Source organism: Rattus norvegicus, chromosome 3 (genome assembly GCF_036323735.1).
Source record: "Rattus norvegicus strain BN/NHsdMcwi chromosome 3, GRCr8, whole genome shotgun sequence".
Lineage (NCBI taxonomy): Eukaryota > Metazoa > Chordata > Mammalia > Rodentia > Muridae > Rattus > Rattus norvegicus.
In genome coordinates this window covers 23,022,386-23,042,613 of record NC_086021.1, presented here as the reverse complement: position 1 = coordinate 23,042,613, position 20,228 = coordinate 23,022,386, and the positions used below count along the sequence as shown (strand labels likewise).

At 38.8% G+C, this 20,228-nt stretch overlaps 1 pseudogene; it reads left to right on the top strand.

Annotated features, from left to right (window-relative positions):
- The first annotated feature begins 16,900 nt into the window (after positions 1-16,900).
- Positions 16,901-20,228, top strand: part of Uba52-ps25 (ubiquitin A-52 residue ribosomal protein fusion product 1, pseudogene 25) — a 40,360-nt pseudogene continuing 37,032 nt past the window's right edge.

Here is a 20,228-nt window from a genome sequence, read left to right as displayed (position 1 = left end):
ACACCCTTTTGTATGGAAACACATGTGAAAGTCAGAGGAAAAGATCATGTGTAGGTTCTTACCCCTTACCTTGTCCTGGGTAGCCTCTATTGCTACTACCACTGAGGAGTCAAGGCTACCTTGATCAGAAGCATCCATTCTTTTCTCTTTCCACCTTACCATATGACCTGTGGTATCCACATCAACCATGCCCATGCTTATTTCATATGGATTAGTTTTGGATATGGTGGGTGTTTGCGGCAAGGTCTTTTCCTTAATAAATAAAGATTTCAGGGCACCAGTCACTGGACATATACTTCCAGGTTAGACTTCCAGTTTGGAGGGAGAAAGAGAAGATGAGAAAAGGGACCTGTGGATTGTTGGATTGTGGGAGAACTTGGGGTAGGTGATATTATGAACTAGAGCTTCCCACTTAGATTTCAAATCAGTCAGGATCAGCCACTGAAGGATTTCATTTACTATGGCTTACTAAAAAGGAATGTTAGTAGTTGTACCTAGTGATTGAATTACCTGTTGATTCTAAACTAAGTTTGCGTGGTGTTTGCCTTCACACAGCTTCTCACCTGTTTTCCAGAGATAGGTAAAGCCCCACTCCCCCACCCCCACCCCCAGCCAGATGATAAATTTGGATGTTCGAGTCTGACGTTTGTCATGGTAGTGACTTTCTAAGGTGAGTTAGCTAATTGGGTGAAGAGATTTCTGGAGCTACAGGCCAGAAAGTCTGTCAAGATGAGAACAGCCCACCAGTGCCAAATGACCCATTGGTGCCATGTGACCTGCTGGTACATGGGGTAATATGGGATGGTGCCCTCTTCGGTATTTCATGCTGCAGGTGTTCAAATTCAGTTTGAACCAAAGTGAGCACGTTGGTATTAAAGCCTATATTTTAACCAGTAACAATATTGCAGCACTGACATTATATTTCTTAGCATAAAGCATCCTATGGGATCTGTACGGTTCAGAATGAGTTCTCTGTATTTGATCTTTTCACAAGATTCAACCCAACTCCCAGCTCCTTTGGAGGTCACCAACTATACTATAGGCTGTTCTCCTATGGCACCCAACCTGGGCATAAAATGTAAAATGTTATCAGGTTGATTGAACTCCCATGAATCCATTTCCTTTCACTTTCCTCTTTGTTAAGCCACTGATGGCTTTTGGTTGTCTTTTAAAGTAGCCATACACATACCACCTTTTACACTGTCTTTTACAGAGAGGCTCTATGGCTCACGTCTGGACAAACCACACCAGGCCAACAGGGCTCCACGTAGAGAGGTTTATTGGAATGGTAGAGACAAAGGCCAAGGGGTGAAGAGAGGTAGGAGAGAAAGAGAGGAGAAAAAGGGAAGAGAGGAGAGACAAGTGGAAGAGCGCAGAAAGGATCTGCCTTTTATGTGAAATGTGGTGTAACTGTAACATGAAATGTACGCTGGAAATGGATGACCGTTGCCTTGACAACAGATGCTCAGGAACCAGATGACATCATTGCAGGAGGCAAAAGCAGTTCCTGATACCAACATTTGGAAATTTAGGTCACCAACTGGGACCTCCTTTGTACCTGTAGCATACCTGTCAAAAAAACTAGATCAAACCATGCAGGGATGGCACCTTGTGTTTGTACATTAGCAGCTGCTGAACTCCTTATTCAAGAATAAGAAAACCTAACATTTGGGTTGCCTATAATGGTCTTCTCCTCTTATAACATGTCACAGCTCCTACCTTTCAAAGGTTTACAGAATCTACCTCCCTCCAAGGTTCTTTCTCTTCACATAGCACTAATAGAAGACTCCACACTAACCTTTCAATCACACCTGCCTTTCCAATCTTCTTTCTGCACCAAATACTAACCACTCCTTATCTCACCCCTGCACTAAAACCTTAGAGGAATCATTACCTCACCCTTCACACATACAGGAGGGCAATTTGCCTCAGACCGTCTACACCTGGTATACAGATGGAAGCTCCTTTCTACGTGAAGGAGCCATAAGAGCCAGCTACCCCCTAGTGTCAGACACTGAGGCACAGGCCCTTCCTGCTCATACCACCACTCAACAGGCTGAAGTAGTAGTCCTTACCCATGCCTTCCAAATGGCACAGGGACAATCCTTCAACATCTACACAGATTCTAAACATGCTTTCCATATCATCCTGACCCATGCCACTAACTGGAAGGAGCATGGGGTACTTATGACTAAAGGAGGATCAGTAACTAATGCAAACCAAATCATGGCCATGCTAAAGGCCTCCCATCTCCACACAGCTATTGGGTTTGTCCACTGCAGATCCCACCTGACGAATGACTCTATTGTCTCCAATGGAAACAATGGAGCTGAAGAGGCAGCCAGAGCTGCGGCCCTTAGGGGCCTACACATGTCTCACCCTCCCCAGGACATTCTTACACTGCAACCCACATCCACACTCTCACTCCCTAACACTCATCAAACTCTGTCCTGTCTTCGCCACATCTTTCATCCTAACAGCAAGGCATTGTCTTATTTTGTTAAAACCCACCTGAAGCCTACTCCTAAGGACTTAAGTTTCTTAAAATCCATCACTGCCTCTTCCAAAGTCTGTCAAATATCAGACTTCAACCTCTGGTATTGTAGCACCCCTTTTTCTACCCATCAGGCCAGAGGTTCCCTTCCTGGAACTGAATGGCAACTTGTCTTTACCCACATGCCAAATGTGCCAAGTACCTCCTAGTTTTGATTGACACAATCTCGGTGTGGGTGGAGGCATATCCCACAATTAACAAAAGGGTTCAGACAGTTTCTGAGCTCCTCTTCCAAGAGATCATCCCCAATTTGGTGTCTCAGCCTCCCTTCAGTGAGACAATGGTCCCAAATTTACTTCCCAAATTTCTCAAATTCTGTCTGAGGCCCTAGACATGACCTGTCATTTTCATATTCCATACCACCCTCAATCTTCAGGTAAGGTAGAAAGAACTAACTGCTCCCTAAAAACCACTCTTGTCAAACTGTCACAGGAACTTCGATTGGGCAAAACTCCTACCTCTGGCTCATTTTAGGCTACAAGCTCTCCCCAAGTCACCTCTCTTTGTCTCACCTTTCAAACTCGTGTACAGATGTCAGTACTAACTCCTGGTCTTTCAAGTAAATGTGCTCCCATCCTAGACCATTGACTTACCCCATTACTTTGTCACCCCCTTTCTCTCCTATGGAACTTTACTGACCACCACTGACTAAGGCCACACGCTGTCTCCTGTCCACTACCTATCAACATTTGAGACCAAGTTCTTCTGTCCCCTCCAGATCAGGTGTTCTTAGCTGTCTCTCCTAAATGGTAGGCCCCTTCATGGACCCTGCTCTCTTAAGCTCCACAAGATGTTGAGACCACCCACCTTGTGCCCAATCCCAGAAGAATGAGACTCCACTCTAGCATCTGCGCTCCACTCCACTGGATTAGACCTGGGCTTCTCATCTGATCGTTTCCATCCATGGTATCACTTACATCTAGAGATTCGAGGTTCAAGGAATCCCCACTGATAACAAACAGACTTTCCCAATAGGATCAGGAAACCGCTCCATGCTGAGAGCCAATCCAAATTCCTGTCATCCCTATATCTGTCATTCCTTCTACATATTATGTTCTCTTTGTCTGCTTCCTCTTTGACCAGACGAAAGATGATTGCAAAAAAATGGCCAGACAAATATGGGGGCTGCCCATATTGGTCGTTCCAGATACATATGTTAGGATCAAGGACCAATCACTTCTATCAGCAATGCAAGACCCTGTTCTTCTATATACCAGACCCATGGAATCTCAGGTAGAAAACAGGAGTTGTTGGTAAGCTCTAATGTAAAAACCAAGCAGGGTCTCCAGTGAGTACTATCCACATCCAGAGAAATTTTATCCAATTTCCCAAACTCTAGATATCGGAAAAATAGGAGAAATAATCAAAAACTCCTCCAGGGTCCTTACGTCCTTGACATCCCCCCTCACAAATGGTACTAGCTTGTCATTTAGCCTTTGATTCAGACACTGACCTTGGTGTACCAACTCCTTATGGCACCCAACCTGGTCACTTTAAAGACTGCTAGCTACGCAGTACCCCTCTGAAACTAATTCACAATTGCCAATTACAGCCTCTCTGGTGATACTGCCCAATAACCTTACCTCAGCTTTTATCAGCTGCCCTGACTCCGATGTTGCAATCGCCCCATACTTTTTTATATCCCTCTTATTGGTTTGACAGTTTTATGACATCCAGGACATGTTCTGAAGGAAAACTCAGTTCCCTAGACTGCAATAGAACCACCATCCTTGATACCCCATCTCTGCCGCAGTGTCCTGCAATCCAAAACACGTCAATTCTCTGTGGCACTGGTATATATCATCACACACCTGCCAGCTGGTCAGGAAGAGTTTGCACACTGGTGTTCCTTCCCTGAACTAGGAGTAATACATGGCAAAGAATCTCTACCAATTCCAGTTTTTGTCCAGAATAAGAGGGCACTGCAGGTTGTGCCATTCCTGGTTGCTGCCGGAGTAGCTACAGGTGCTGGCAGTGGAAGAGCAGGGCCGAAGACTTCCCTAACCCTATACCAGAAGTTCTTACCCAACTTGCAACCGATTCCAAGGACTGTATGAAACCATGCTCATCATCCAGAAAAAGATTGATTCTTTGGCAGCAGTTGTGCTTCAGAACTGACAGGGACTAGATGTCCTGACAGCTAAAGAAGGTGGTCTTTGTCTGTTTCACCAGGAAGAATGCTGTTTCTATGTCAACGAATCTGGGTCAGTAAGAAATAAATTCCATCAGCTGCAATCAGACATCCAGAAATGCAGGGAACAGCATGAGGCCTCCAATTCCTGGGTTTTTCAAAACCCTACATAGAAATAGGATACTACCCTTCTTAATGCCTCTTCTCCCCATTTTCCTGGAGCTACTATTTCCTTCCTGCCTCATTAATCTTGTTTCCACATTCCTTCAAAGACAAATTCAAAATTTTCTAACCAAAAAGTCAAACAGTTCCTTTTACACAACTGTCAAGTGGGCCCGGATGGTGAAAGTCAGCTACACCCCAAAACTGATAATGCTCCTAGACAGCAGGGATCAATTTAAGAGGTCTAAAGCCCCTATTTCCCTTTTAGCATTGGCTTCTCCTGTTTCCCTTCTTTCTTCTCTCTACGATAAGAAAAGGGGAAGTATGTTATCATCAGAAGTGGTTTACAGCTAGCCTCTGAATCCAGCAATGACATCATCCTTAGGTAACAAAGACCTGCTTGCTTCTGTTGCCACGGCAACTGCTAAACTCTCAAAGCACATGCCTCACTCACATTAAAAGTACACACACACACACACACACACACATTTACACACACACACATGAGTATTTACAAACAGATAAGTAAGATAGAGTACACTATTCTTTGTATTATTTTATACTATCATGTGTATTTATAACTATGCTCACATAAAGAAAAACTATTATATTAACTAAACATCATTTAAAAGATGGTAAGAAGAAGTAATGCGTATCTATATAAGGAATGGAAATGGAGAAAAGTACACAATTACAGTGAGAAATTAACTCTTTTTAAATTGTTTTTAATGAATTTTTAAATAACCATACCACTAACTTTCAATTTAAGTCCCCAGGAATTAAATTCCTAAAGCATATTGTACCATAACTGACATGGATAAATCCTACCTCATAGTAACTAGTACTTTTTTAAATAGGCAAAGACATATTTGTATCCATGAAAATACATTGTTTCAGGTGGCACAATTTAAATTTTCAATCTCCTCCTTCCTTCCAGTCTGTCAACAGCCTTATTTTCAAATGTTTTCCTATTTCCCATCCTTTACTTTTCACTTCCTCAGTCAGGTTCTTCTAATGAAATTTAGGTCTTATATGCAGTATTCCTGCTTGGCATAACCTTCTGTGAATATGTAAGAGATATACTCCTTTCCATGGTCCTTCCTCTTATGTTCATTAATGGACCTGGTGAAATTCAATAAAAACACACTAAGAAGTGAAATAAATGGTCTAGTGACTTGTTTTCATATAAATCAAGGATGTAATTACAAAATATTAATTTTAAATTAATAGGCTAAATAACAGTTTTGTGCTACAACAAATAAAAGCAGTTTTTCAAAAAACAAAACAAAACAAACAAAAAGCAAAAACAGGGTATGTTGCAAAACAAAGCAGGTGAGCCCTAAACTATGACATTTAGGAAGCAGATTTCATTCTGAAAATATTTCCGCCTATAGTAATGGAACCAAGATCATACATGGTTCAGAACCAAGAAGTATACCTTTTGGGTGTACACTGTACTGTAATCTGTATTGACAATAAGTCGATATTACTTCCTGCATCCTATTTGAGCCAATATAAAGGTAGGGGAAGAAAAGTATGAAAAGGGCGGCCACCACATTCTCAAAGTTGAAAAGGTAAGATATTCCAAAAACAGTTAGAAAACATTTACTGGGAGTCTGATCCTGATGCTGAAACCAAACAACCAGAAAAGAAAGTCATACACCAACATCTCTGATGACCATAGGTGCACAAGGCATTAATAAAATACGTGTAAACCAAATGCAGTAACACAAACAGATTTCCCATTAGGCTTAAGGCATCTTCATCCCAGAGATGGAGGAAAGCGTCAATACATGAGAATTAACATAATCTACCACATAAGTACAAGTACCACCCTATTGCATACATAAAAGTCCTTTGATAAAATTCAGCCTCCATTTGTGAGGAAAGTCTTGCAGAGAATAGGGATACAAGGGATTCATCTCAACTTGATAAAGGCAATATACAGCAAAAGTCATCCAAAAGAGAGAATAATTCAAAGTACTTGTGTTGGAATCAGGACCAAGACAAGGATGTTCACTCTTCTCACTTCTCAACATACTTCTTACAGTGTTAGGTCAAGCAATTAAACAAGTCAAGGTAATGAAGCAAATACAAATGAGAAGGGAAGAAATTAATATATGTTTATTTTCAGGTTTTAAGATTCTATACATAAGAACTAAATCATAAAAAAAAACTCCTAGAGCTGGTAAATATTGATAAAAGTTGAAAAACACAAATTTAAAGCACAGGAATCAGTATCCTTTTTAATATACAAAAGACAAACACAGAAAGCCAGGGGACAATACTATTCTCAATAAACTAAAACAAAACAAAACAACAACAAAATACTTGAAATAAATATGACAAAGGAATATGTGCCATGAAAACTGTAAAACACTAAAGAAATTCACTGAACATATTCCTGCTTAAGAAACAGCTGCAGGTGTTTCTTGCCCTCTTGCTAAGAGCAGAAGAATAAATAATACTCTGTTAGTACTCAGTGGCTTCTGGGATTTCCTTAACATTCACATCACCACAGAGAACTACAAACAAATAAGAAACCTCTTAAGTTATTGAGAAGCAAATCCCAAGCTTCATGCATTTTTCATGTAAATAAAATAAACTATTTAAATATCAAGTTTAAAATGGAGATAGGATCTAGTAGGCACCGTCCCCCCTCCCCCCTCCCCATTACCACAGTCGTGTGGGTGTGACTCAGTGTGACAGCTCCAAGGACTATGTGTCCTGAGAGCTATGTGTCCTGAGGACTTGATGCTGTTATGCTGTTATGGAGTTCTACTCTGTTCACTGCCAGCATGTTCCTCATAATCTAAGAATTATGGAAAATTCTAAGGTGCCTCAAATCACGCACTGGCCAACATATCTGGCACTAACAATTGATTTATTATACACATTTTTGCCCTCAGCTTCCTGATGAGATTTATTAAGACTTGCTCTTGAGTAGATACTCATTCTGAGGATTTAAAGTAGATATAACTGATTTTTATATAAGTGGTTAGATCTGTGAGTCTTTTAAGAATACTTTTTAAGGATAAATAATGAAATAATTACTCCTGTCTTTGTCTAGAAGAAAACTAAAACAATTACATTGCAATTTAATGCTGCTTGAAAGATTTTGCTGGGATGTATAATTGATGGAACAAAGAATAAAGCACAAGGGTTAGGGCATCCATCAACTATATCTGTATCTGTTAAGGCTTGTGTATGATGGGCTGGAACACTATTCCTTCTACCACCAACTCTGTGTGTGTGTGTGTGTGTGTGTGTGTGTGTGTGTGTGAATTTTCTCTCTTCCCTGGTCTTTCTCACTGACCCCAAGGAGTTAAGAGTTCATAGGTTTTTCGCTGATCATAGAGTGTGCCAACCCCCCAGTAACTTAAGCTTTGCTCCTCAGAAAACTGTCTGTTGAGTAACATCTCTAGTCGCTGGCTGCCTGTGGCAGCATCCCCTTAGGTGTCTGGATCCACCCCCATCAATAGATTTAAGCACTGACCCCCATCGACTGCCTGCTTCATTTTACCCACCACACAGATGCCAACATTGGTCATCAGCAATGGTAGAAAATCGTTTACTTATAATTTAGAAGGAAATCGAGTTTCAGCTTAATTTTCTGTGTGTTTTCTTGAATGTATGTGACTGTGTCCATGAAGAGACGGACTGCCCAGAAGGGCAGTTATGAGCAGTTGTGAGGCGAGTTTTTCTTATTTGTAAAGATTGAAAAATAAGACCCGCCAATGCCATTCAAATAAAAAAAGAAAAAGAAAAAGAAAAATGTAGCTTTCAATTTCTTATCAATTTATACCTGAAGGAAGCTAAACATGACAATGCCTATTACTATTACTATTATTATTATTATTATTATTATTATTATTATTATTATTCTGGTTTTCACTGGAGGATCACTAGGGACTATTATGTTATTTAAAATTCTTTACATGGTAGTATAGATGAAGGACTCAGACTAAAATATTTCCTTTGTAATGTATATTTCATATGTGGAAATTGTAGAACTGAATTGCGAGGCTTAATCTTTCTAAAAATATAAAAAAAATCAACTATCCATTATGAAATAGAACTCACTTAGCTTCTCCATACCTGCCTCCATAGCCACAAGAAGCAATTTCAGCTTTTGAAAATAACAGAATCAATTCAATTTCTTTGCGTAGAATCGGGATTCTTACTCACTGATGAATCTGATATTAGGTCTGCATTAAAATAAGATTTAATCATTATGTTAAAATACATTTTCCTTAAATTTTATTAAGGAAATATGGTTTTTATTATTTTCATGTGCAAATATTTAGGTTCCAAACACCTGCATGAATGGCCAATATTTCTATACTTAGTACAAAAACTAGTAAAATTGTTTTTTTATTCTTCAGCAGTGTTCAGACAAAAATGCATCACAATAAACTCACGGTATCATGTTTTAATAAATGTAAACCATTCTGTTACCTTGTCACACAGTCCCTGCGGTAGGCAAGGATGAAAGTGGTAAGGAGGATGAAGTCCACCTCCTTGCTTAGGAGAACTATGCAGCTCACTATAACAGGAGAAACAGAAAAGAAGTTTCTTGGAATGGTTATTTTTTCTTTCCTAAAAGAACTTTCTATAGAACTTAAAACTAATATGTTAAAGAAATTTCAAGTTTCTGCCAGTCATTTGATTAAACAAAAACTTCCTAATTATTTTTAGAAAGTTTGGTTTTCTGTTTCCCATATCCAGAAACTAAGTCAGTGTAGCTAGATGATCTCATCTATACACTACATACATACATACATGCGTGCACGCGCGCACGCACACACACACACACACACACACACACACACACAAATATATGCACATTATATAAACATTTTTTTTCGGAGCTGGGAACTGAACCCAGGGCCTTGCGCTTGATAGGCAAGCGCTCTACCACTGAGCTAAATCCCCAAGCCTATATAAACATTTTTATGTACTGTAATGGCACTTTATCTTAAACATTAAAGTTTTTCTTTTATGCACAGGTAAAAACAGTCTAACAGCATTATTTTCTACTTGTCATGAAACAAGTGCACCTTCAACTAAAAAACCTGAGCTCAATTTTTGTCAGTAGTAACTTCTTTACAGAACATAATTCCAGTTTCGATAGAGAAACTGCTTACCAACATTTGTAATATCCAAACCAAATTTGCAATCTCACCCAGATGTATAAATGTGCTCAGCACCTGAACCATAAAGAAGTCCATTAATTATGGATGAGTATATTAAAGAAATTGGTCACTGCTCTGGATAATACTTTAGGTTAAGCATGATGTGTGCTTTTATAGAACTTTTTCTGCTACAAACAACACTGTTAGTAAAGCAAGACCCAAACCTATCACTTTAGCTAATTCCAAACAAAGCTATTCTGTGTACACTGCAGTAGCACATAGTTTAAAAAACTACTCACTGCCTCTTTTTCACACATATTGAAACACCTCAATGCTCTATGAAAAACAGCAAAGTTATTGCACCACCAGAAATACACAGTACAATATCTAACTTCATTTCAGTAGAGCATGAGACCTAATCTCAGGGTCAAGGGCACCAATTATAAAAGGAATTAAACACTCTAACTAGTCCAAATAAAAGACACACTATCCAGGTTCTTTATTTACAAGTCATAAGCCTAATTGGGCAGGTTTACAGCTATACTAACCTATTTCCATGCCATAATGTCCCTTGTTACTCGCTGTTTTTCCAGGCCCCATGCTCAGGCTCCATCTCCTCACATGGTGGCTTCCTCCTCCCTTGGTCTCCTCTCTTGTTCCCCCTTCTCCTTTTTCTTGAGACCCTCTACTCCATCCCCAAGTCCCACCTTTCTTCTTCTATTGCCTAATCACAGACTCTATTCATTTCTGATGAGTTAAACTAAGAAGCAAAGTTTATAAAGCATCACTTGGGGTACTTGAGGATCTGTTCCTCAAGGCTTCCAGATCTTGGGAGCCACTATGTAGGGAGCATTTAAAGACAGGCACCACCAGGCCAACCCCACCAATAACTTTTCCTTATCTGACCAATAACCATCAACATCTTTACCTAATACACAGCCCATACAGATATTTTCAGATCCTAGCACCCATAGCTATGGCTTCTGGTAAAATGTAAGTACATGTCACATTCTTACAAACTCAAGACAAAGTGAGCAGATGATGCAGTGTTTCCACAACAGTCCACTATTTAATCTGCAAGAATTTAAGGGTCATCAATAACAAACCAACAGAAAATGCCACTTAACAATGACAATAGCCATGATATATTATATTCCAAAGTTACAACCATGAATTAAGCTTTAAAAGGAAGTTACATAACCTTTATATTTTAAGGACTTTTAAAATAAGAGTCTCACTTGGAAATTATGCAAACTTCATCTTTGACTACTGAGTGTGGGACATGCACTCCCCTGCCCTGGCCTGAGAGGCAACACCATAGTGTTCCTCTTCACAGGGCTAGCTGACCTGTTCCACAGTGCAGCAGAGTGCATGTGTCTCTCCACAAGCAGAGTGAGCTACTCTATGTGAGATTCATGGAAATGCAAGGATACACGGTCCTCACTGGAGGGCAAACTAGACAAGCACATGGAGAAAGGATGTGGAGGAATAGTTGGAGAAATCAGAGACCAGGACACAAAATTGTGAAAGAGTAATCACTGAGAGTCAGTCAGTGACTAATAGAATTTAAATTGTTCCTCTTGTAGAATGAAAAGTAAAGTTGCTAACAGGGTAGAAAACATCTGCATCCTGGGAATCCAAGAAGGGTTTGTAAAAGGCCCCAAACATGTGCAGAGATTAAATAGCTCTAAACGGGAATCATCAAAGAGATGATTCAGGAAACAGCACACAAAGGAAGTCACAGATGGATCAAATGCTCTGGTTACATTGACCTAATTTCTTAATATAAGCAACAAGAAATCAGTTTCCAAAAAACACGAAAGATGCTTCGTCTAACAATACAAGTCAATATTAGACCTAATTTTTATAGAGCTAATGTGTAGAAGTCAAAGATACTAACTTCTAAAATGACTCTTAGTACATTTAATTTTTGTGCGATGACTAATAATGACTCAGAGAATGTGATATTGGAAAAAAGTAGAAGAAAGGCATTGGAAAAGGAGTTTTAGGCACAGGTTTGGCTTTAAATTTAATAAAAGACAATCTAGTCATTTTATATCTAGCAAATACTTTGACAGGCTCCAAATGGGTCAAAGACCATAAGATACAAAAATGAATGTCATAAAGTTAAAACAAGAATATAATATCAAGGTATTATGACCACTTTTTTAAAGGAAAGGAATATTTCACTTTGTCACTTTTCAATAGCAAGTGGAAGTTAAACATTTCCTCTAATATTTGACTTCTGGTGGCCCATCCAAAAGAAATGAAGAAGATATGAATTATAAAAGGATGTTAAATATTGTAAAAATCCAGTGGCTACTAAGATGCAGCTAATTAAGTAAGCAAAGAAAATATTCTGCTGTAAAACCATGCTTGGCCAGCCAGTGATGGAAAGCAAGAGAAAAGAACATTAGTTTCCTGCTACTTTCAAAGAACAAGCACCTACCCAGGTCAAAATCTAGATGCAGACTACTAAAACAAGCAACTGACTTGGAGTCTACCTACCAAACTAAGCAACAATGGAACTTAGAAACACCACCAAACATGCACAACAGTTTTTTCCCCCTAATTTTGACAGATGTTCACTAAGTATTTTCTTAGTGTTCAGCATGGGACACGTACTGTGTACTTCCTTTAGTTACACATCCCTTGCTTTCTAGAACTTAAATTTTTATCTGTTTAATAAAACGAAGTAGGAAATTCAGAAAGAAAAAGCAACATGGTATACAAGTATGCTGAAGAAACTGACCACAAGCAATGAAACAAAGACTCAACAAGCTCAGGAAGTTATCCCAAGAACTACTGACAAAAATCACTAATCTCAAAATTTTCTGAAAACATTTAACAGCTAATAAGAGCCCTAGAAAACTTGAAAAACTGATACACATATAAAATATAAATGTGTGTCTACAATCACCCTTCCCGGTGCACCGTGTAAGCAGATGATGGCAACCAAGAAAGACTAATTCCAGAAAAGAAATCCAGATGGCCAGATTCTGTTTTGCCTCAACAGGGTCGTTTCTAAAATAACCACTGTTTTTTTTTAAATCTGACAAAACAGGAAACAGACGTAACTGTGATAGAACCAAAATCTAGATCCTTTCTACTGTGCTATATGTCTTTCTTCTCGTTAATGTGTTCCTAAAACAATGATTTTTTTTTTAATATTTGTGGTTTTACAATTTATTCTACAAAGAAACCAATGGGAAAGACTTGCCAATTTCTTTGGAACTGTAATGCAGGGTAGTAAAACAAATGAAGATCTTGTGATTGTAAAGAGACTAATTTTCCAACACAGTTATGGAAATATTTTTTCTAAGAAACCAGCTCTCTCAAATGAGGCATTTAGACTCTGGTTACAATAGTGGTTGTGTCCTTCCTTGAGTCGGGGTTCCCTGCTCTGTAGCCTTCCCTTGAAAGTTCTGTTCTCTTGGTATCATCTCCTGAAAGCCGAGATTAGGTACCATGGTGTCTGCTTTTAAATTCTAAAAAATAGTGAAGAACATAAACTTCAGTGTCTGCACGGTGACATAAGCCACATCGCTAATAGCTCATCTAGTTAATATGAAAAAAATCATGCTTTCACTCCCAACCTAAGTTGGGATTGAGTTCCAGGTGAACATCATCCTCCAGTTCCAGAAATCAAAACTATACACTGGTCATTGCTCAGATTTAGATTTTGTTTGGATTCATGTTGTCACTTGTAGAAGTTTGGACCCGGTTCTTCTTCCCAGCCCCATGTTCTCAGAAATAAGACGGAGACTCAAAATACATTAACAAATACCTTGGCCATAGAGCTAGACTCTTCTCTGACAAATTCTAACCCACTTACTCAAATCTACATTCTGCCATGTGGCTCATTACCTGTGCTCAGGAACCACGAGTCTGTCTGGTCACATTTTCCAGGGCAAATCTCTCCGACCTGGCTCTGTCCCAGAATTCTTTCTGCCTCCTGGATGTCCCACCTTCTATTCTACCCTTTCTTATAGACAATAATTTTTTTTAACTGAAAGGTGATATATCCATACAAATACACAAGATACTCTCTCTACAGTCACTAGCATTCTTAAAGCCTTCAAAGAGCTAATTATTCCAATTCTACTTTTACTTCTAATGCACCAACACCAACACCAACATTCAGACACCATCCATGGAGGACTATTGCTTTAAAGAACTTATATGCACCTGCTTTTCCTTTCAGTTTACTTTGGTAATAATGCCACTCCAGCTGGGTGTTAGCATCAGGATGAAAAGGTGTTCTATGTAGACCAGGCTGTCCGGGAAATCATAGAGGTTCACTTGCTAGGATTAAAAGCTTTCTCCAGCAAACATGGCTCTGATGAACTGACTCAATCTAACCGCAGCAGAGTAAGTTTTCTGTGGACTTTGATTTCTTACAGTGAAAAACAGGCAACTCAGATACCAGGTTCAGATTGTAGGAGAAGAAAATGAGACAAAAAACTACAATCAGACTTTTGGAATTCTGGTATAAGTAGGTATAAATAGGTTTAGAGAGCAGGGGGCTCAGAACAAAGAAACATATAACACACAAAGCTCTCCTGCCTCACTACATAAGCCAGACAAAAGAACAATAGACCAGAAAGTAAGTGTCCCTAGCCTAAAATCAATTCCTTTACATTAAAAAAAAATCCCTTTCAGAGCTGAGTCAAAACTACCTAGAACAAAAATAAAACCTTGTTGGGAATCTAGAATTTTCTAGTATTTTCACACAAGAGAAAAACTGACTTTCAAACGAAACTGCAAATGTAACTATCTTGTCCAGAAAGAACTAAAGAAAAATGCTAAATAAATGCTTCAAATACTAGTAAGTAGTGTACACATAAACCTGAAATTTCATTTGCAAAACAGACTGCCCAGTTGACTCAACTCAATGATACAGAATTATTCAAAACCCAGAAGTTAGTATGTTTACCTACATTAAGGGAGGAGTCATTTGAACAGAAGAGAAAGTCTGAAGACACAGTATAGCAGTAAATTCCCCTTAATGAGCAATAAAAAGATGTAGAAAATATCCAGAAACTCTCATCTATGTGAGATAACAGAATCCTCAATTTAAGATACTCTTCTCTGTATACTGTATATTTCAACGTACACTAAAGCAGTAGTATTCTAATTTCCCTATACCTGTGATAATAAAGGGTAGCCAATTTGAACAAATGAATAAATTTAATTGAGAAAAAACAAAATACTTTCCAAAGAATATATTGTTATCATTTTAGACACACACACACACGGACACACAGACCTACAGACACACACACATTCTCTCTCTCTCTCTCTCTCTCTCTCTCTCTCTCTCTCTCTCTCACGTATCAATTTTTTTAAACAAACAAGAATACAGATCTTTAAGATCTGTTATACTTCTTACACCCAGGAGACAAAGAAGAAAACAGTATCAACATGCCTTCCAGAGCTCTGATGTCTGGGTGCCCTCAGTACTGACATATTCCCTAAACGGAAAAAAGAGCATTCAAACCCAAACTAATTCTTCTCATTAAAAACATATTTAGTCAATTTTAAAAAATCACATTTAAGAATAATGTTAACATAATATAGAATATATTATGGACTGTACACCACCTTAATAGATGAATTTCCATTTCTTCAGTTTTCTGATAGAATGTTAAATCACTTCTAACAATAGCACAGCATTATTTCCTATTCTACATTCTAACCTTCTTCCTTTAAGATTATAATTTTATAAGATAAATCTGATTATACAATTTAGTTATGTGTAGTTTCACCTATTTAGCTTTGATAAACTCCATTCTGCACAACTCTACAAATTTTATTTAATGAAACAATTACAATGGCTACTAATACCCAATGTTGTTGATAAGTAATAAAACGCAAGAGGTTTACAAGGAGTTAGATTAATTCTCACAACACTATAGGGAAAAATTACTATCACCCACAACTTTTATATTAGTAATATAAGTTCAACAGCTGGTGAGTGCCCAAATTGGAATTTATTTCCAGTCAGTCTGATTTCCAAGCTCTTAAATTATTATATGTGTTGCTATTAAAATCTAGTTGTAATAAAATACCCACCACACCCATCCAAATAGAGCACACAAAACTAACACAGTTCCACTTGATGAGATTTAATGGGAGAACAAGACAAGGGAGAGGGGTGAGAGAAAGAAGAGAAAAGAATGAAGAGAAGAGAGAGCATGAGGGCAGAAGAAGTCTGCCTTTCATTTGGAATATGACATAACTACTCCCACGTGGAGTTGGGATTTGGACCAAAGGAATACTGGGAATGTAGGGCTGTTGCCAGGTCAACAGTTACCAAATGGTGTCGCTGCTCAAGGCAATTCCTGATACCAACAATACTGCTGTTATAATTCGACATATTTCAAAAAGTAGTTCACAAAATAAACAAAGTCTCTATACACAGGGAATTTTTATTTCATCATTAGCTGTTACTCGTTCTGCCGCATGACGATTATATTTATGGAGATGAAAGTAAATATTATCTCATAAGGAAAATTACTGACTTAGAATAACCAGAGATTGTTAATAAGGATTATTGTAACCCAACTATTAGGATAACACTACTTTATAATAATATTACTTCTAATAATCCCCCTGGTGTTCCAAAATATGATAGTACAGGTCCTAAAACTGCCACCCATTTCTACTTGTCTCAAGCTGTGGCCAAATCTCTCGTGCACTGTGACAGCCAATTCTGTGAACAACTGACTCATAAAAGGCCAGTGAAAGAAGAACACAGACTGGAAACAGTTTTAAAAAAGTCTATTCAGTCCCAAATCAAAGGACACCTGCCTGTTAAGATAAAGGACAGAGCAAGCACTGAAGATCCAGGTAAATATATTTAAAATGCAAATTATACCAGCCCTCAACAAACACCAAGAAGTCAACAAAATGATCTAAGTATTAAAAAGAAAAAACAAAACAAACAAACAAAAAATCCCAAAAACCCCAAACCACTCTTTCTCTTCAACAAGGTGGCCAAGTAGCAGATGCCAACATGCAGATCTTCATGAAGACCCTAATGGGCAAGGCCATTACTCTTGAGATCGAGCCCAGTGACACTATCAATAATGATCCAAGACAAGGAAGGCATCCCACTGACCAGCAGAGCTGATATTCGCTGGCAAACAGTTGGAGGATGGCCACACCCTGTCCAACTACAACATCCAGAAAGAGTCCACCTTGTACCTGGTGCTGCATCTACACAGTGGCATCATCGAGTCATCTCTTTGTCACCTTGTCCAGAATTACAATTGTGACAAGATGATCTGCCACAAGTGCTACTCATGCCTGCACACAGTGTAGTCAACTGTTACAAGAAGTTCGGCCACTCCAACAACCTGAGCCCCAAAGAAGCTCAAATAAAGCTGGGGCCATACCTGGCCTGTGACCCTGTGACCAAATAAAATCCATTGACTGGGGCAAAAGAGAGAGAGAGAGAGAGAGAGAGAGAGAGAGAGAGAGAGAGAGAGAGAGAGAGAGAGAGAATGACAAAGAAAAATATCAAGCTGGGCACAGGACTTAAACCTAGCATTCAGAGACAGAGGGCAGGCACATCTCTGTAAGTCTGAAGGCAGCCTGGTCTACAAAGTGAGTTCCAGGACAGCCAGGGCTATACAGAAAACCCTGACTCTAAAACAAAACAAAACTCTGACAATTAGCTTTCCTGTGTAAAACCATTATGACTCTTTAGAATATCCAACAAAAATTCATGTATTGGTGGCAAGAAAATACACTGTTAACTATGAATACTCTATGCTGGTACAGCTCACCAGACCAACCCACATTTGGAAAACAGCTGTGTAAGAAATATAGTAAGACACACATTTAAACAACTAACATTATTGGATTTTGTACTAAAAACTGAGATCTTACGAGTAAACTGTAGTGGTTTGGCTTGATGCTGCTTGTATATTATTGTTCATATTGGTTCCTCAAGAAGAGTTGACCCCACCCCCACAAGCAGAGCATCATGTACTTAGGTGATGCTATGTGAACCTTCTCTCCACTTTAATAGGTCAATAAAAGTTTAGAGCCTATGATTGCGTAGTGGATAGGAAAGGTGCGACTGGAGGCTCAGGAGTGGGTGGCAGGTAGAAGGAGAAAAAGAGAGAAGGAAGAGGAGAGAAGGAAGCCACTATGCAGCAGAATCATGTGGCTGGGAGAAACCAGAAGTAATAAGGAGTCTTAGAATTGGGAAATAAGTTAGTATTGTATTAGATATGCCCAATCTAGGCATATAATTTATAATTAAAATATTTGGATTGTGTGTCTTTTACATGGGTTGTTAGGGTTGGAAATTTTAGTAACAAATTGACAAACCCATGTCTGGCTTAGAACTGAAGTAACCCAATACAGAAATCCACCCCCAACCCACTCAATATTAACAACTAGAGCTTCACTCTAAAGCTGCTTCAGGGTGGACATTAAGCATGAGTCTAAAGGGTGTACAGAGAGCTAACTGAGAGGCTCCCTGCCCAAGCCCCAAGCAAACCTAGGCAACCAGAGGTAGCACACCAGCCCTGAGCTGGGACACAATGTGGCGCCAATGCAACAACATAGTTGGGGTTCCCTGAGTCTGAGAGAAAAAAAAGGACAGGAAGTCAAGGTTGCCTGAGATGAGGCCTTCACAACTGAAAATTAGCAACTGAAAACACAGCAGGTATCTTTCCAAAGCTTTCTCACAGATAACAATGGGCTGATCTAGGCATCTCTCTCCCAAGTCAACCTTCCCATGCACACTTTGATTTCCAACATCCCTCCACTTCTAAACAGGGCACAGGACACAGGTAGCAAGACCAGCTCTCTCAACTGCTTACACTGCAGGCTGTGTAAGATCAATACACAGGCTGAAGGCTATACAGGACAGTAAAAGACCTAAAGGGCTCAAAACACAAAAGCCAAGGTTCTTTGTACAGTCAGCCCCTCCCTACTAGTGAAAGAATCTGAAAGGACCTTAATGTCCTAAATCAAACACCAGAAGGAAACAAAGATAAAAGAAACTTCAGACCAAATATAAGAATTAAAATTGTACCACTGCACTCTTTTCCTCCTTTGCTTTTTGCCACATAAGGTGCCATAGAGAATTGAGGAGTTTCTTAAGTAGTGAATATAAAAAGCAGTGATTTTGTTTTTAACATTCTTAGCTTCTCAGAGTATATATGACCAAAGTCTAAGAAATTAAATTTGCCAAGGTAAGTTGAAGAAAATTTTTGCATTTTCTACAGGCTAACTCTAAAAGCTGTACCAGGATCCACTCTGACGTAACACTTTACCAGCAAAACTTGTAATTATAAACAGTATGATCTGCTCTCGTTAAGCAAATATTTTGATTGATTAATACTTAACTTTAACTCAACGAATAAATAAAATAGTTAGATTCAGTCATCACAGAGACCACAACAGTACAATTAATACAGTAATGAAAATGGAGCTCTACCTTATGTCTATATAACAAGTAACTATAGTAAGGACTAAAGAGGGCTAATATTGCACATACCTTAAGAGGCATGGACCTGGGCTGGAGTGATAGCTCAGTGGATAAGAGGGCCTGAGTTCAATTCCCAACAACCACATGGTGGCTCACAACCATCTGTAATGGGATCTGATGCCCTATCCTGATGTGTCTGAAGACAGCTACAGTGTACTCATGTTAATTAATTAATTAATTAATTAGCCATGGACCCAGAGAAACAAGGTGAAATCATCTAAACCAGTATGAAGACAACCAGGCAATCAAGCACAGTGATATATGAAGAGATCTTAAATGAGAAATATGTATCAGTCAACTGCACAGGTTAAAAAAAAATGACACTGACATACATATTGACAGCAACTTGCTGTCAATTGGGGGCAAACATACACAACTATGACCATCAAGAAGACTCAAAATTAAGAAAAATTTGGGTAGTAATACTCAATAAAGAAAGACAAGTGCTAAAATGATCAGAAAGGAATAAGTCTAGATTGGGTAAAAGAAAAGTCAGAAAGAAATTATTTGGTATAAAAAAAAAGAAAATAAAATTAAATAAATAAATAAATAATTGGGGGCCAGAAACAGATGGAACAATCTCACTGGGCAAAAAAAGTAGGTGAATAGGTGTCTTACACTTTTATTGCTGTGAAGAGACACCATTACTGAGTCAACTTTGATAAGGAAAACTGACATTGGGCTGGCTTACACTCTCAGAAGTTTAGTCCATTATTGCCATGGTGGGAAGCATGG